We start from the raw sequence: 19,003 nt of genomic DNA on the forward strand, positions 1-19,003 counted from the left end.
GAAATCCTTCATCTGGGACATAAAAACATTCTCTTTCAAATCTCCATTCAAGAAAGAAGTTTTTACATCCATTTGATGGACTTTCTAACCATTCTGAGCTACTAAGGAAAAGAGTGTCCAGATGGTAGCACATTTTGCTGTGGGGGAAAGGTCTCCTCATAATTGACCCCTTCCTTTTGTGCAAAACATTTTTCCATAGGCCTGGCTTTGTGCTTGTCAAGTGAGCCATCAGCTTTATACTCGTTCTTGTAGACTCACTTGCAGTCAATTGGTTTGGTTCCCAATGGAGGATCAACCATCTTCCAAGTGCGATTATTTATCAAGGCATCATAATCCTTTTGCATCACTTCTTTCCATTCATCATGAGAAGCGGCTTCTTTGAAGGAAGTTGGTTCAAAATTTATAAACAAGTTCAATTAAAAATAATAAGAAACATACATATCAATAGGTGAATCAGAATCATCTACATCACCTCCATTTTATCTGGTTGTATTTCTTGTTCCTACACTTCCAACCTCTTCAAGATGAACACTTTCAAGTGTCTTTGTCAGCCACTTCAAGGGACCTTTCTGAGATAGTCCAAGCTTCTTTGTTGACTAAGTTAGGACCGAATCAATATTGATTCACCCAATTTTGTCAACCACATCACTCAAAGTATCATCAGTGGTTTGACTTTCATACTATCAAATTCTTGAAATGATTTTGCATGTCTGAATCTATCTAAGCGATCAAGTTGCACTCAACAACATTGTCATCTTTGGAAGATTCAAGAAAGGTTACATATCTATATACCACAATCTTTTTATTAACTTCATCATAGAGATGGTATGCTTTGGAGGTATATGAATACCCCAAGAAGATACACTTACGACTCGCACCAAGTTTGTTTCTATGTATTTTTTGTATCAAGGCATAACAGGTGGAACCAAAGACCCTGAGATTCTTTACCGAAGGAATGTGGCCATACCACACTTCATAAGGAGTCTTGTTTCTAACAGAATTAGATGGACATCTATTCTTTACATATATAGTGCATAGAACTTCATCAGTCGAAAACATCAATTTTACATTCTTGAAAAACATCATGGAACGTACAATATTTAGGATTGTCTTATTCATTCTTTCAGCTACTCTATTATATTGGGGATTATAAGGCACAATTGTTTGATGTTTCATCCCATGTTGGTGAAGATAGTTTTCAAATTCATTTGAAGTGTATTCTTTTCCATTATCAGTGTGAATAGAGCCAATATGAGATTGTGCATCATTTTCAATCCATGTATGAAAGTTCTTGAATGTTTGAAAAGCATCAAATTTTTTCTTCAATAAATAAACCCAACACATTCTAGTGTAGTCATCAATAAATGTCATCATATATTTATTTCCATTTCTAGAAGGAACGGGCATTGCACCACATAAATCTGAATGAATGAGTTCAAGTTTTCTATGTGCTTTGGAATGTGAATCATGAAAAGACTATTTCCTATGCTTTCCTATAATTCAAGCATCACATTGCTTAAGTTTCCTAGGAATTGTAGGCAAAACAATAACACCATTTTTCTTCAACAAGTGAAGGTTGTCATAGTTCAAGTGTCCAAATCTAGCATGCCATAATAGACTTAATGGAAATCTACCTTCATCATAATGAGAACTGTATGAGAAGTTTTATGCACAAGAAGAGGTACCTTGCAGCTTGAGAAGTCTTTCTTCTTCTATCCCCGTCATTACAAGTGAGTGATCTGATGCTTTTCTCACCTCAACCTTGCCATAAAACATATGAATGGAGTGTCCTTGTTGGTGGATGTGGACCAAGGACATCAATTTTTTCCTCAATTGTGGGAGATATAAATCATCATGCACAAGGAAGTCTCGAAGACCTGGAAATTTGAGTCTGATTGTGCTAAGCCCTGATGTCTTGAGTTTTGATTTGTCTACAAAGTATATTGCTCCATCAACACTGTTAGTAAATTCTTCAAAAAAATATTTTCTAAAAGTCATGTGGCAAGTTGCTCCTAAATCAAGCAACCAATCATTTTTCCAAGAAGCAAGTGAAGCATTAAACAAGTCTTAATTTACTCCAATATTACATTGTGCCACAATGTAGTGAGCAGATTCAAGTGCTTTACCTTTCTCTTTGTCATTGGTTTTACCTTTGGGTTGATTTCTTTCCTACTCAATTATGTCCCAGGGCAACTTCATGTCGATGCATCATGTGATCCATCTATATTGCAATGTATGCAATGAAGATCAAACTTTTCTCCTTGAGAGTGTCTGCCCCAACCTACCTCTGAAATTTATTCTTCCTCTTCCTCTTTGACCACCTATTCCTCTGGAAGAATCTTGAGCATGATTATTTTCTATATGTGCAAGAAACACAGCTTCTTTATAAGACTGAGGAGCTTTCTTCTTCCTAAAATATTTCTCTCTCAAGAAATTTATTTACAAGGGATTCGAAGGTAATTTCTTTGAGGTTTCCATTTTCTTGCAATGACTCGAGATAATTTGAATAAGTGGGATAAATTGCCTTGACGAAAGCTATCAGAGGAATGTCTAGTTCAACATTAGTGACTTTGATATCATGCATAATATATTTTACTTCTGATGCAAGAGCAAGAGGATCATCATTTTGTAATTCAAGGCTGAACAATTTAATCATCAATTGGACAACTTCAAGCACAGAGTGTGAGTCATAGAGTTCCTTCAATTTTTGTAAGGCTTCAAAAGCATTTGAAAATGGTGAAATATGGTGACTCACCTCTTCATTTATACATGTTGCAATTAAGGCATAGGCCTTGTTGTTCTTGTTTCCACAAATTGCAAATTCCTTCTATGAGGTAGGCCTTGCAGGGTCATTATCTCCTTCTCCTACAGAAACTCCTTTCCACAACTCATTGAAAATGAGAGTGTGTTTGATCTTTGGAGACCACTCAGGATATTTCTCCTTCTCGATGAGAACCACTCCCACAATAGATATCAACGAATGCATTTTAGAAATGTACTCTACTACCAATATATAAAAGAAGATCACTTCTTGTGGTAAACAAATACATTCTTGGTGGCAAAAAATGCACTTTTGGTGTAAAAATTACAATCTGATATGTATAAAGCATAGGTATTATTGGGGGAGGGTATATTTGGGAGAGGGAGTATGTGGGGGAGGGGGTTTATGAGAAGGTGTATATGGAGGAGGGTCAATGTATAAGTAATGTTGACCGAACGGTGATATGGGAAGGGAGCTGGTGGTATGGGATCTATGGTAGCGTATCACCCAACCATAATTTGATACTGGTGAATAGTGGGAGTTGAACACTGTAATGTTGTTGAACCGGTGGTATCAAATTCCACCACCACAACTGTAATATGGAGTCGGGATTGTTCGAACAGTGGGAGGAGGAATTTTTTTTTTAAACTGTGCGGAGGAAGATACGATGGGAGGAGGTAGTAGTAGTATTAACTCTGCGGAGCAATCGAGAGTGTATCGAGGAGGGGTTGTTTGTGTATGGAGGCTGATCTGTATGGAGGCCAAGGTGGGTATGGCATATGGTATGCAGATTTATGGTGTGACTATTGGCATCCACAGTGAGGCCAAGGTAGGTATATACCACTAAGGGGTGTATACCAGAGTTCAACTAGAGGACTGTATGTCAAGCAACATTCGGTGAAGGGTGTGAGGTGTAAATCAACAAGGATAATAGTCACAATAACACAATAATGCATGCAATAGTCATAAAAGATTTTGTTTACCATTCATGCAGGAGCGTTGTTTGTTAAGATAATCTCATCCCCATCGACACTCACATTGTTGAAGTCTATTATGATGTATGAAATCTCAAAGTATTCAATCAATATATCTTTGACGCTCACTGGTTTATGTAGATATGAGAAATTTGAGCCTATCTGAAATTAGAATTGAGTAGGAGAAAAAAATGTATGTATTAAGTGGACAAAAGACAGAGTTGGGACAACTCTTAGTGAGAGAAGGAAAATAGTAGGAGTTATATAGGATCATAAAGCTAAATTTGGGAGATGGCTCTAGTACCATGTGAGGCCAGGAGGTAACTCCTCAAAACGAATTGTGTTTATTCATTAATATTACTCATTGTTATATACATGAGGGAGTGACTCTTGGGCTTCACCTCCCGATGACTCTTCATTTTTCGTTATTCACTATTTACATTATTTACAAGTGTTCATTGAATCCTAATGATTAGGTGTCAACACTTCATCAGAAAGATAATATATTACATGGCGTTCCTAAGAAGATTGTGTGAGATAGAGATTCCCAGTTCACTTCCATGCTTTGGAAGGAGTTATTTGCAGGTTTGGGTTTAGAGTTGGACTTCACTACATCTTAGCATCCATAGATATATGGACAGAAAAATAGAGTCAACGAGATTATGGACATGTTGAAAATGTATATTATGCATTAGCAGAGAAGGTGGGAGGAATATCTTCCATTGTTGGTGTTTGTGTACAAAAATGTGTATCATGATTCATTGAGGATGTCCATTTGAGGCACTTTCAGGGGAGAGTTGTGATACTCCTATCAGTTGGATCGATCTCCTGAATAGGGTACTGATTTGACCAGAAATGTTGGTAGAGGTGGAATATGAAATGCAAGTTATGAAGAAAAATATAAAGGCATCAAAGGATAGACAGAAGTGTTATGCATATCAACACAGGAAATTTGAGTTTAAGGTTGGGGAGCCTGTGTACTTGCACGTCAAGCCCAAGAAGAGCTCCTTGACAATTGGATAATGTGACAATTTTGCACCTCAATATTGTGGGATTTTTGAGATCCTTGAGAGGATTGGACTAGTGGCCTACAGACTTGCAATGCCTCTGATAGTGAAAGTCCATGATTATTTCTAAGTTTCATTGCTTAAATGTGAAAGATGTTGATCATGTGATTGATTGGTTTTTATTGTAGGTGGATAAAGAAGATGAATTCTAGCTAGACCCTCATTGCATTTTGTAATAGAAACCACTCATGCTCTGGAACTGAGCATCCGAGAAAGTTCAAGTGCAGTGAAAGCACTTTGGGCCCAATAAAGCTACATGGGATATAGTTGATCAAATGCGGGCTACGTATCCTTCATTATTTTTCGGTTGAGGAAAAGGAGTTTTGTATATGTACTTATTTATATATGGTTGTTATTGTAAATACCACAATGAGATATGTTATAAAGCTCCAATAAGTGGTATGATTTTGATGTTGTTATGTTTGTCATGTTGGTTTTTCTTTTTAACAGGTTGTTTATTGTAAATACTGCATCGAGCTAAGTTATAGAGATCCATGGAAAATACGTTTTGTTTTCAGTGGCCTTGCTAGTCATAGGTGTCATAGAACACAAAGGATGGTGTTCCCCTAAGGGGGAGCAGTTTGTAACAACCTTGGGTTAAAAGTTCATGTAATAAAGTTAATAAAGGAAAAATAAGACCAAGTTCATGAGACATGTATTCAAGCTGAATGTTGGCAAAAACATCCTAGTGGCTGTTCATTCGGTTTATTACGCTAAAGAAATTAGCAAACACATTGGAAAATGATTTGAAAAGGAAAAGAGGCATTTTTTGGTATTTAATCTATGAAAATACAAGAAAATGGGAGAAAATGAAGGTGTAAGGTCACCAAATTTACATGAGGAGGAAATTGAAGGAAAATTAGAGGAAATTGAAGAAAATGGAGGCCTCAATGATAAAAGGGCTTCATTTCACAACCTTTTTCTAGTTTTAGCTTGGAGTTCTATCTCTATTCTCTCTCTCTCATACTCTTGCACACTTATAACATTCTTGGAGCACTCTAGCATTGGAGAAAGGAAGGCAAAGAAAAGGAAGGAAAGAAAAGGAAAGCAAGGATCAAGCAAGGAAAAGTTGGATCAAGTGGCTACAGTGGAATTTCTTTGTAGGTATTGAGTTGAATATATGATTTCCTTTCTATTTTGGGTATGCATGGTACATGCATGTGTGTATTTGGTTCTTTTGCTATCATTGGCATGGGTTTTTCTCGGTGTGACAGTGCTTTCAACCTTGCCTTTCCATTTCTGGATAGCCATGGTGTGATGGGGTTCTTTCATTTGGCTGAGCTTTGGATTGTTAGATGGTTTTGGAACTTGGTGAAGTGGTCTCAAGAAGGTTCCCAAGGGCCTAAAAATCCCTTGACCGGTTTTGGAAAAATTTCTATAAAGCTTGAGGGTAGAGACATGAAAATTCCTCAATGTATTGGTAAATAAATCCATAGGCATCCAAACTTGTTTGGGCGTAGGAATCTCTTGATTAGTGTTGGCAGGATTTTGGTAAAGTTTGGTAGCGTATGTTCATGTTTTGGGCCTATTGATCCCTTCATCGGTTTTGGCAGGATTGTGGTAAAGCCTGGTTGCATAGGTGCTTATTTTGTGTCTAAGAGTCCCATGACCTCTAGATTCCCTTGGTTTTTTTTATCTTGTTTTTTTCTTGGAATATGGCACGAGAGTGATTAGCTGAAAGAAATATTTGGTTCAACTAAATCTATGGTTGGGTGCTATGTGGAAGTCCCTGACTTGGTTGGATTTTGTGTATGTCAATAAGAGATATTTTCCTCTTGTATTTAATGAGTATTTATACTTATTATTATGTGGATTTGATGATTTTTCTATCATTGTTATTATTCTAGTTATAAGCATGGTTTCATGACAGATTCTCGTTATGGTTGTTATCATGTTTTGATTAATAAATGAATGTTTATTGAGTGCATGACCTGATAGATGTTATTTCAGATATTACGAGAGGGCATTATACCTTCTTGATGATTCTTAGATAAGTATCAGACCCCTATGTTCAAATATGTATTCATGACCTATAGATTACATTGTTCACAATGTGTTTGGTGAAATGTCTGTCACAGTTAGGGCTAGTTACGCCAATTCTTTGAGAAAATTTGGTATGAATGTCTTTCTCTTGGTGTCATTTATCATTCTAGAAAGTCTCACTGAGTTTTGGGCAGTGTTCTGACTGCTAACCTTGAATTTAGGCTCAAAATCAAGGATCACATGCTCTGAACAAAACTTTTTGGGTTGTAGTTGCTAGGATGTAGACTTGTGGGAGCATTTGGAGGCTTCCAACCACATCTATGACTTGTTGTGGGAGTGGTTGAGAGCCTATAGCAAAGAAAAGAGGTCTAGCTTAGGGTTTGGTAGCCTAGGTTGGTAGTTCAACCCCTAAGTGACTTGTACCTCTTGTAGGAGGTTTCAAGTGGTCAATTTTGGTCATTAGTAAACCCCACTTCCTTAAGTTCATTTCCTCAATAGATTAGTGAAAGTGGGTAAATGTAGGAGGGGGGTTACACAGAATTAATGAATGTTATGATTCTTTGTATCTAGGAAACACATTTAAATTTTCAATTGTCCAATACTAGATTTCCTAAATTCAATCTGAATGTATCAAATTACCTTCATGATGTACTTACTTGCATACAATAAAACATAGAAATCGTATCAACAAAAAAATTGTAATAACAAAATCGAACTTGTTTTGTCAGAAGTATATCTCTAATATCAGATATGCATAATAAATGTATATGTTGTGCCACTTGTACCTATTTATGAAATTATTGAAGAAATTGCAATAGCAAAGGAACAATTCACACTTCGTGATTACATTTTTATACTTATTTGAAACTAATTCAAATAGCAAAAGAGGTAAGCAACTATTAGAATATATGTGATGCAAACAGTTACAAGAAATAATGAAGAATTTGATTTCTGGGAATAATACAACTATTGATCACATTTGGACAAAATGTCCCTCTTCAACAACGTCATGTTCATATTTCACATTTGTAATGTAGTCACGACCATGACGCGTTTCATGCTTTGTTATACTTTGAGTGATTGTAAGACTAGAAAAGCTATACATTTTTTGTTTTGAAGCAATAAAGCTCATAAGAAATTATAAAGGAAATACGCCATGCTTTTGTAAAATTTAGTTATTTTTGTATAAGCTATAACAATAGATTTGTTTATTCATTTTCATGTGAAGTCTCAAACAAATTTTATGAGGAAATAACAATTTCATATTTGTTAATTTTATTATTATAACTTAAGATAATTATTAATTGCACAATTGCAGAACATAGGAGAAAATGCACAAACGTTGTGCGGAACTTGCAATTGTGTGGAAGTGTTGTTGTCATTTTTGCATCTTCCTTTCCATGTACATAGTTTCTACTTTGGATATGTTCTCTGCATATTCCAATTTTTTGTGACACTTTTCCCATACTTTCATGGAATTTTAAAAAAAATACATTAATTTATGAACCAACATTTATTTAGGTTAGCAGATAGGAGAGTCAAGTAATTTGCAATAATTAGTCACACTGTATGCATCTCTAAGATTTTTTAAATTTATGTGTCAGGTAATCCGTAATTAGAATACAATAATGACTAGGTAGTATGCATCAACAATGTGACCTTGTAATTCCGTAATAGGCTTTGGCATGCTTTTTTGCAATGAGAATTATTATCGACTATATCTGAGCTAAGTGCCATTATTGTAAAAAAGTTATAGTCAGACAAAAATAAGATGTGCAATAAATGGATGAGATGGTTTTGTATCTCTGAGGTATGTTTGCACTCATTTCCATAAATTCTAGCTTCGGTATATTTAATTACTATTTATTGACAAATGTTGTGTGTAACAAATTTCATAGGTGCAATTGTTGGAGATTATTTTTAGTTTTCAAAAGTAAGATCTAGCACTGAATATATACAGAATCAAAAAACAAAATTGTGCATCTCAACAGTGTTAACAACATTATTTATTCAAAAAGTGTTTTGAGCTACAAAACACCTTAACCCTCAACCAGTGATTCCACCTCACAGTTCGACATCACTAACCATCACCAGATTGGTCTCTACCCAAGTTGTCTAGTGCTCCAAAGTGTTTGTTCCAACCAGAGCTTCTAGGACTAGTAACTCAACCCACAACTCTTTTCAGGCTTCCTAATCATTTTTCCAACCAAGGCTTCCAGGACTAGTTACTTAACCCACCATGGTATTCCAGAGTGTTTTCCCAACTAAGGCTCTCAGGACTAGTAACTCAACCCAAGCTGTTATAGGGTTTGATGACCCTTCGTCTAACCAAGGCTTACATGAACTATTAACTCAACCCACGAGCATAAGGAACATCATAACCAACTAGAAAACAAAAGGAAAGACACCCAAAACACCATGGCTATCCAGGGATGGAAAGGCTAAGAAAATCAACATCCAATCTAGTCAATCCTCCATGCCAATGATAGATCATAACCATGAAAGAACATGCATGTTCCATGCATGCCAAAACTAGCAAGGAAATCATACATGCAACTTGGTACCTGCAAGAACAACTCGTTGTATTTGTTGACCTTGATGTACTCTTGCGATTTCTTGCTCTTCCTTTTCCTTATGTTGGGTCCCTATAATACTAGTGATTACCCCATTACTATTGTAGTTATACCCCTTATTAATATTTTTGTGCCCCTATTGCCCCCATATTGTTATTACTGTGCCCCATAGAATCCCTCTATTGTTATTTTTGTGGCTTTATATTATTATTGTTAGGTCGGCTGGATTATATTGTGACTCCTTAGACTCCTATATATAGAAAGGAGGTTTTGTCATTTGTATCATCCAAGAATTGTTCATTTATGTAATGTAAAGGAGGTTGCCCCCTCGAAGAGGCTGAATTCTAAGGTGTTGATCTATCTTTTCTATCTTTTCTTGAGCTGGTTTCATAACATTTGGTATCAGAGCTTTGGATTCTAGGGTTTCGCTGCTCCAAACAGGTCATTGTGGCATTTTCGCTATAACTTTTTTTCTGTGACGTTTCAGAAGTCACAAAAACAACCCATTTGAGAAGAAATCGTGCTGAACCTTGGGTCCGAATTTCAGAGCTTTTTGTGTGATATTTGCGGAGATATGATCTGAGGAAGTTGGTCTTTTTGCAGACTCTTGAATTACATTCAAAACAGGTGACCTGGGGAAAATCATCATAACTTTCTCTCTGGGGATCGGATTGAAATTTCGTAAGAAGGTACAGAAAGAGGATGGACTGTAGTTTCTTGTATGCATGTTTCAGATCCAAAGGTCGAAACAGTGACTCATGGCACGTCATACAAGTTCGCTCTACTGAACTAGTCTATAAGCAAGTCACTGTGGGAGATTTCACATAACTCTTCCTTGGAGAATCCAATTTGGGTCAGACTTGTGGCATTGGAAAGAGGACACAGAGGGATACTACAGCTCACAAATTCAGAACTAGATGATTGGAAAGTACAGAGATACATCAGAGGCAATATCGAGCTCCTACAAAGTGAAAAAAGGTGTGTAGATTTTCTTAAATTTTTGCTTAAGCTTGGTTTGAAAATTTATTTTGAAGGAATTCAAAGGGCATAGTAGAGCATTATTATCAGTAACTGATGCCCCGAGGAAAGAAAATGCAAACACCTAGTAAGGAACCTGAAAGCTCTAGCATGACTCATGAAGAAGAGGAAAAAATGCAACATGATATATCAAAATTACAAGACCAACTACAACAAATGTCCCTTGCACAAAAAGGAACAGAATCTAAGATGGATGGTTTAAAGAAAGATGTAGAAGCTAAAGATGAAGATGATGGATTGAAGATATAAGATTTGAAGACAGACATGGACGAATTGAAGATAAATATGAATAAGTTGCTACAAGAAATGGTCCCTAAGGGTGAAAGGGTACTAAAGGAAACTCATGATGAGAACAAAAGAAATGTTAATCATGATTCCATAGACGCTAATGTTGGATCGAAGACTCACCATATTCCAAAAATCGATATGAGGAAGTTTGATGGCAAGGATCCTGCCACATGGATATTACAGATGGAGCAATTCTTCGATCTCAATAATGTGCAAAACACACAAAAGGTATGTATGGCAACTTTATATTTGGAACCAAATCAGTTTGTATGGTATCAATGGCTTTGCTCTCGTAAACCATTTATCACTTGGGCAATTTTTACGGAAGAATTGATAGCACATTATGAGGATACAAAAAGCAACACTTTTTTTAGCCAATTGATAAGTCTCAAACAAAAGGGTTCAATAATGGAGCACATTGAGGAGTTCCAAAAATTGAACATAAGGGTAAAAGATATTCCAGAGGAGCATAGGATTGATGTGTTCATAGGGTCTTTAAAGGATAATATCCAACATGATGTTCGCCTTTGGGAACCTGATTCATTAGAGAAGGCATTCAGGTTAGCAAGAAAAATGGAAAGCAAAATTATGGCAACCAGGAAGCATACCACTCACAACTATAAAGACGGAAGTGTTGTTGCTCCTAGTCTTCCACAACCTATAAGGTTGACACCACAACAATTGGAAGAAAAAAGAGCAAAATGGCTTTGTTACAGTTGTGATAGCAAATACACTAAAGGTCATAAGTGTGCTGAGAAGAAATTATTCTACATAGATTGTGAAGAGGAAGAAGAAAAGGATCAAGAAAGGTCAAAAGAAGAGGATATACTCCAGGAACAAAGCCTAGATGAAGAACAAATAAATCCGACCATATCTTGTAATGCATTGGCGGGAATTACCACTCCTCAAACCATCAAGATAGAAGGACAAATCAAGAAGAAAAAGGTAATAGTGTTGATTGATTCAGGAAGCACCCACAATTTTATTCATTGTAAGGTAGCAAAAGAATTGAATTGCTTCCTATATCCAGCACCAGAGTGTCAAGTGATGATTGCAAATGGAGGAACAATAAATTTCTCTGGAAAGTGCCATAATATCAAGCTATCCATGGGAGAATATGTATTGACTAGCCCAATGCTTTCCATTCCAATGGGAGGTGCTGATGTTGTACTAGGAGTCCAATGGCTACAATCCCTGGGTACAATAGCTTTTAATTTTCAAGAACTTTTCATCAAATTTTCTACGGAAGGAAAGGAAGTTGAATTAAGGGGTATTGCAGGGAAACCAGGAAAGATAATCAGCTCTAATAGTATGACAAAGCTTCTAAAAAAGGAGCAAAGAGGTGTAATTGCACAATTATGCTCGCTAGATGTGTCCACATCAGAATCATCTATTTCTCCAGATCTCCAAAAAGTCCTAGACAATCATTCCAAGGTATTTGAGACTCCCAAAGGTCTCCCACCTATGCGTGATCATGATCATGCTATTCATCTGATTCCAGGAAGTGTTCCTCCAAACATCAGGCCGTACAGATATCCCTATGTCAAAAAGAGTGAAATTGGACATATGGTTGCAGAAATGCTAGAGGCTGGTATAATTCAATAGATTCAAAGTTCTTTCTCTGCTCTAGTAGTATTGGTGCACAAGAAGGATGGATCATGTTGCATGTGTCCGAATTATAGGGAGCTCAACAAGTTCACTATTAAAGATAAGTTCCCCATTCCTGTCATTGATGAATTACTGGATGAATTGCATGGATCAATTTACTTCACCAAGTTGGATCTTTGTTCAGGATATCATCAAATCAGAATGAAGACTGAAGAAATTCTGAAAACAACATTTAGAACTCATGAGGGTCATTATGAATTTTTGGTCATGCCTTTTGGCTTTACCAATGCACCTTCAACATTTCAAGGTTTGATGAATTCAATTTTCAAGCCATTCCTTAGAAAATTTTGTTAGTATTTTTTGATGATATACTAATCTACAACAATTCTTGGAAGGATCATGTTGAACATGTTGACAAGGTGCTACAACTATTGGAGAAACAATTATATGCAAAAAGATCCAAATGTTTCGTTGGAGTCCAAGAGGTGGAATATTTGGGTCATATTGTATCTCATGAAGGAGTTAAGGTAGACCCTAGCAAAATTAAAGCCATTAAGGAATGGAAAATCCCCACATCCATAAAGCATCTGCGAGGATTTCTCGGGTTGACAGGGTATTATCGCAAGTTTGTTAAGAATTATGGGAGAATAGCAGCACCTCTACCAACATTATTGAAGAAAGATGCATTTTCATGGACTCCGAAAGCAACAAAGGCCTTTGAACATCTTAAAGAGGCAATGTGCCAAGCACCGGTCTTAGCTACACCGGACTTCACAAAAACCTTTATTGTGGAATGTGATGCTTCAGGAAATGGAATTGGTGTTGTTCTAATGCAAGATGAAAGACCCATTTCTTTTGAAAGTCGTCCAATCAAGGGAAAGTTTTTAAGCAAAGCTATTTATGAGAAGGAAATGTTGGCAATACTCCATGCACTTAAGAAATGGTGACCCTACCTAATGGGTAGACACTTCAAGGTAAAAACGGATCATGATAGCCTTAAATACTTTTTACAACAAAGATTATCCTCTGAAGAGCAACAAAAGTGGGTCACAAAGATGTTGGGTTATGACTTTGAAATCATCTACAAAAAAGGGAAGCAAAATGTGGTGGCAGATGCACTCTCAAGAAAGGATGAGGATGTGGAAGCATTGTTGTGCGCCATTTCTATTATCCAACCAGATTGGATAAACGAAGCAAGGGAGGAATGGAAGAATGACGAAGAAGTGTGGGCACTTATTCGAAAGTTACAACAAGATTCCAGTACGTCTGGTACATTTACCTGGCAAAATGATTCGTTATGGTACAAAGATCGCTTATACCTCTGTAAGAATTCCCAGCTAAAACAAAAGATTCTTATGGAATTGCACACTTCTCCCTTAGGAGGGCACTCAGGATTTTTAAAAACTTACCACAGGGTTAAGAAGGAATTTTTTTGGGATGGCCTTAAATCAGATATTCAAAAGTTTGTGGTTGAATGTTTGGTTTGCCAAAAAAATAAAGTTGAAACAATTAAGACACCGGGTCTATTACAACCTTTATCCATTCCAAGCCAACGTTGGGAGGAGGTTTCAATGGATTTTATCACAGGTTTACCCAAGTCTGAGGGAAAGAGTGTCATCATGGTGGTAGTTGACAGACTTACCAAGTATGCACACTTTTGTGCATTATCACATCCATTTAAAGCCAGTACAGTTTCTACTGCATTTATGGAAACAATTCAAAAGCTACATGGAAACCCAAAGATTATTGTAAGTGACAGAGATCCCATTTTCACTGGAAATTTTTGGACAGAATTATTTTCTTGTCTTGGTACTCAGTTAGCTCATAGCTCATCTTATCATCCTCAATCTGATGGGCAAACTGAGATAGTAAACAAATGTTTGGAAGGATATCTTCGTTGCTTTGTATCTGATAAACAGACACAATGGGTCAAATGGTTGCCTCTGGCTGAATGGTGGTATAACACTTCCTTCCATACAGCAACAAAAATGACCCCATCTATGGCACTTTATGGGTATCAACCACCATCCATCACATCATATTTAAGAGAAAATTCTAAGGTTCAGGCAGTGGAACATCACATCGAACATCAACAACAAGTCCTCCAACTCTTAAAGGATAACCTCGTGTTGGCACAGAATAGAATGAAACAACAGGCAGATCAACATCGCAGTGAAAGAAGTTTTGATGTAGGTGATTGGGTATTCCTACGGCTACAACCATATAAGAAAATGTCCCTCAAGCAAGCTAAGAAGGATAATAAATTATCACCAAAGTATTATGGTCCGTACAAGGTGTTGCAAAAGATTGGTACTATGGCATACAAATTGGAGCTTCCTGCAGCTTCTCGATTGCACCCAGTTTTCCATGTTTCATGTTTAAAGAAGGTTATAGGCGACAAGCTCCCAGTTCAAACAATATTGCCAGAACTTGATGAGGAAGGAAAAATTATATTGGAACCAGAAGCAGTCACAGAAAAAAGAACTCGACAGCTGTGAAATCGTTCAATTTCAGAGTATCTTATCAAGTGGAAGAACTTATCCGCTGAAGATTCCACATGGGAGGATGAGAATTTTATGCAGAAGTATCCAAAACTACTCAAGCGTTGAGGACAACACTTTTTTGAAGGAGAGGGGCATGTTGGGTCCCTATAATACTAGTGATTACCCCATTACTATTGTAGTTATACCCCTTATTAATATTTTTGTGCCCCTATTGCCCCCATATTGTTATTACTGTGCCCCATATAATCCCTCTATTGTTATTTTTGTGGCTTTATATTATTATTGTTAGGTCGGCTGGATTATATTGTGACTCCTTAGACTCCTATATATAGAAAGGAGGTTTTGTCATTTGTATCATCCAAGAATTGTTCATTTATGTAATGTAAAGGAGGTTGCCCCCTCGAAGAGGCTGAATTCTAAGGTGTTGATCTGTCTTTTCTTCAGCTGGTTTCATAACACCTTATTACTCCAAATCCCAGGTATGCCACACTCCTCCAAGAGTGATCCAAGGAAAATCTAAGTGTCCAAGAGTATGAGAGAGAGTAGAAATTGAGAGCTCCAAAATTAAACTGACAAAAAATTACAAACTGATCCTTAGAAGCCTTTTTATTAATGAGGTCTCTATTTTATTCAATTTTCCATTATTTAACTTCATTTTCCTCCTCACATGCTACCTGTGACCTTTCACCTTCCCATTCTCCTAATTGTCGTTATTTTCATAAATAAAATGTCAATAAATGTCTCATGCCTTTCCAAATCCTTTGGCATTTCCTTTTCCAATTTCCATAGCCATTAATTAATTGCAAGAAATCCCCATCACTATGTTTTTTCCAAACATTTAGCTTGGAATTCATGTCCTATAACCATCGGTATTTTTTTTCCTTTATTAACTTTATTACATGGATTTTTAACCACAATTGTTACACTTTGAATCCACCCATATATTTCTAGATGAGATGCAGTAATCAAGTTCAATTGAATCATCAATTCTATCTAGATACTTATCCAAAACCTAGATGTAAAGAGAGAAACTATATTAGAATATCTTTTTGGGTAACCCATGTAGCTAGATGACTTCTCTTATAAACACTCATACCGAAGCAATAACATCGTAAGTATCTCTCACTCAGATGAATTGGGAAGTTTTGGTCAACATTTCAACTACAACCAAGATGGTGTTGTTCCTTTGTGACATGAGTGGAAAACCCACACCGAAATCCATAAAAATGAAATCCCATTTAGACATAGGGATGTCACTGGGATGGTATTCATGACACTTGGTGATAAATTGGACCATTTCATGCTTCATTCTCACCCAAAATGAAAGTTACTTCACATATGCATGCATTTTATTGACACCATGATATACACAGTAAAGTTCTCTATATGATTCCTTAAGGTTTTTTCTTCGTATACAACCTTCCTCACGTGTGTACTTTCTCACTTGAAATATCAATAGTCCATCTCATTCCAGGGAATATCCTTCAAACTTTAGTTTTATCCACTTCCCACTTTGGAGCATTGATGTAAACATCATATACCAATTATCTTCTGATAGTTTCTCTAACACATGCTCTCTCAAACTAATCGTCAAGAATACCAGGAAAATGATGAATGGTTTCCTTATTGGTGCATTGGCTACCACATTCTCCTTTCCCTTCATGTACAAAATCCCAAAATCATACTCATTTTTAAATTTACTCCGTTATCTCTTCCTAACACTTAGATCCCTATGAATGAAGAGATGATTCAAGATCTCATGACCAATCTATATCTCAAAGCTTCTCCCGATGAGATAGTCTCCAAAGTTTCAAGGTTAGCATCACTGTTGATAATTCTAGGTCATGGGTAGCATAGAACTCTTCAAGTTTCATCAACTTCCTAGATGAATAAGCTATTTCATAATCCTTGCTTCGAAGCATTCATGCAATTTGTGAAATCCTTCTCCATGTCAAGCACTAAAAGGATCAATGCACTGGTTTGCAATCGCTTATGTTCAATGAATGTAATTTCACATTGATCTATCCATTCATACCTAACTCCCTTCCACCATAATTTGGTGACTGGATTTTCAATATTTTAAGATATTTCAAAATATTTGATAATAACATTCTAACCCGATGAAGCTATACACTTCATGAGCATTTTTTAGCACCTGCAAATCCATAATGGCATTCACCTTTTCTAAGTCAAATAAAATCCCTTCTCTTGAAATGATTTTCCCAATGTAATTAATTTCCTTATGAGAGAAAGAAAATTTTGAAAATTTTCCATACAACTTATTTTCCCTTAAACATTTCACCACAACCCTTAATTTTTCTTCAACCTCCTTATCATTCTTGAAAAGCATGAGAACATCATCCAGGATGACTTGCACAAAGTGGTTGAGATACTTTTAGAACATGTCATTCATGAGGATCATAAAAAAAAATTGGTGCATTTGGAAAACCAAATGGCACTACTATGGACTAATGCTTAAAAACTAAGTGCAAAAGGAAATTTTTTAGATGTTGTCTTCCTTTATCCTTCTTAGGTTTATTTTTGAGAAAACCATTGCTCCCTTTATTTGATTGAAGATATCACTTATTCTAGGTATCAAGTCCCTATTATTTATTATGGCTTAATACAAGTCCTTGTAGTCAATGCACAATGTTAAGCATCCACATTTCTTCTTTACCAAAATAATTGACACACCCCAAGGTGGGATATTGGACCTAATAAGTCCCAAATCCAATAACTATCTTAACTACATCTACAACTCAGAAAGTTATAGATCCATCATCCTTTAAGGTGTCTTGGATATTGGTTCTGCACTAGTTCTACTTCAATTTTCAAATCAAACTCCCTCTCAAGGGGTAATACGCAAAACATTTTGGGGAAAGCATCCTCACATTCTAAAAATACTAGGTGCAGATCTAGGGAGGGTCCCTTCTTGTCACTTACGGCCTGAATGGCATATGATTTAAAGCCTTTCCTAAGGACTTCATTTTTTACCTTCATCATTGATATGAATTTTAGGTACACTCCTCTTTTGATACCACAAATTTTAACTGATATACCTTCATCATCTAAGTAAAGCACTTTATTTTTAAAATAGTTTACCAATTCTCAATGACATTTTAGCTAGTCCATTTCAAGGATTGCATTGTACATACCCAATGCGGTGACATATGCCTTCAACTTAGTTATACACACCCTAAGTTTCACTCGACATTGGTCAACACTAGGACCTACTACTTGTTTTAACCCATAAGTCAATTCATCTTGTTTAAAATCATTGTGCTCAAAGGTTTCCCACCAACATTTTTGTAATGCAGTTGGTGAAATGAAACTATATATAGCACCATAATAAATAAATAAATTATCTTTTACATGATTTATCATACCTACGCTCTCTACCATGGTGAATTGATGTTCAACTTGATGGTTATAAACCCTTGGATAAATTTTATGGCGTCTTCCTACTCCTCCAATTGGTATTTTCCTTCTCTACAAGTGTTATCATGTTGTATCTTATGATACTCATACTTGTAATGAGGTTCCCTACATCCCCAAAAATTGATGCATGGTAGATTCCAAATATAATGTTGTGGGGCCTTATGAAATGTGCTCCTCACATTTGTCCTTGACTTGCATGAATGCGTGAAATTATTGGTGAAGCTACACTAGAAGCTATTGAAATCCCTACTACCATTGTTCTAGGTACAACCTTGTTTCCATATGGAAGTGATCTCAAAATTCCTCCCTTGGAGAAGTTTCGAGGGGCCTTCCTCAGAGACCTTGGCTATTGTGGAAAAATGACTCTATTTCACTCTTTCAAGTCCTAATGTTTCTCCATATAGCAAGCATTTTCAATAGCTTCCATAATTGAGGATGGTTTCCATATTTGAACCATTTCTATAATCATAGTGCTCAATCTATAAATGAAGAGATATTCCTACTGTTGATAAATGTCCATTTTGGAGACATACTCAAACAATTCCATAAATATAATCTCATATTATTTTATTGTGGAATTTCCCTACATCAAAGCATGGAAGGATATTTGTTTCTATCCTTTGTAATATGTTGGCAGGTACTTCTTCTTAAACCTTTCCTCAAATAAATCCTAGGTGATAGTCTTGAGATTTAGGTACAATTGTCGGTCCAAGTTACCCCACCAATTCAAAGCACTATCTTTGAGATAAATATTAAATATACTTTTTTC

This window comes from Pinus tabuliformis, chromosome 9 (assembly GCF_031772625.1).
Source record: "Pinus tabuliformis cultivar Carrire ecotype Pingquan chromosome 9, CPIR1, whole genome shotgun sequence".
NCBI classification, from domain to species: Eukaryota; Viridiplantae; Streptophyta; class Pinopsida; order Pinales; family Pinaceae; genus Pinus; species Pinus tabuliformis.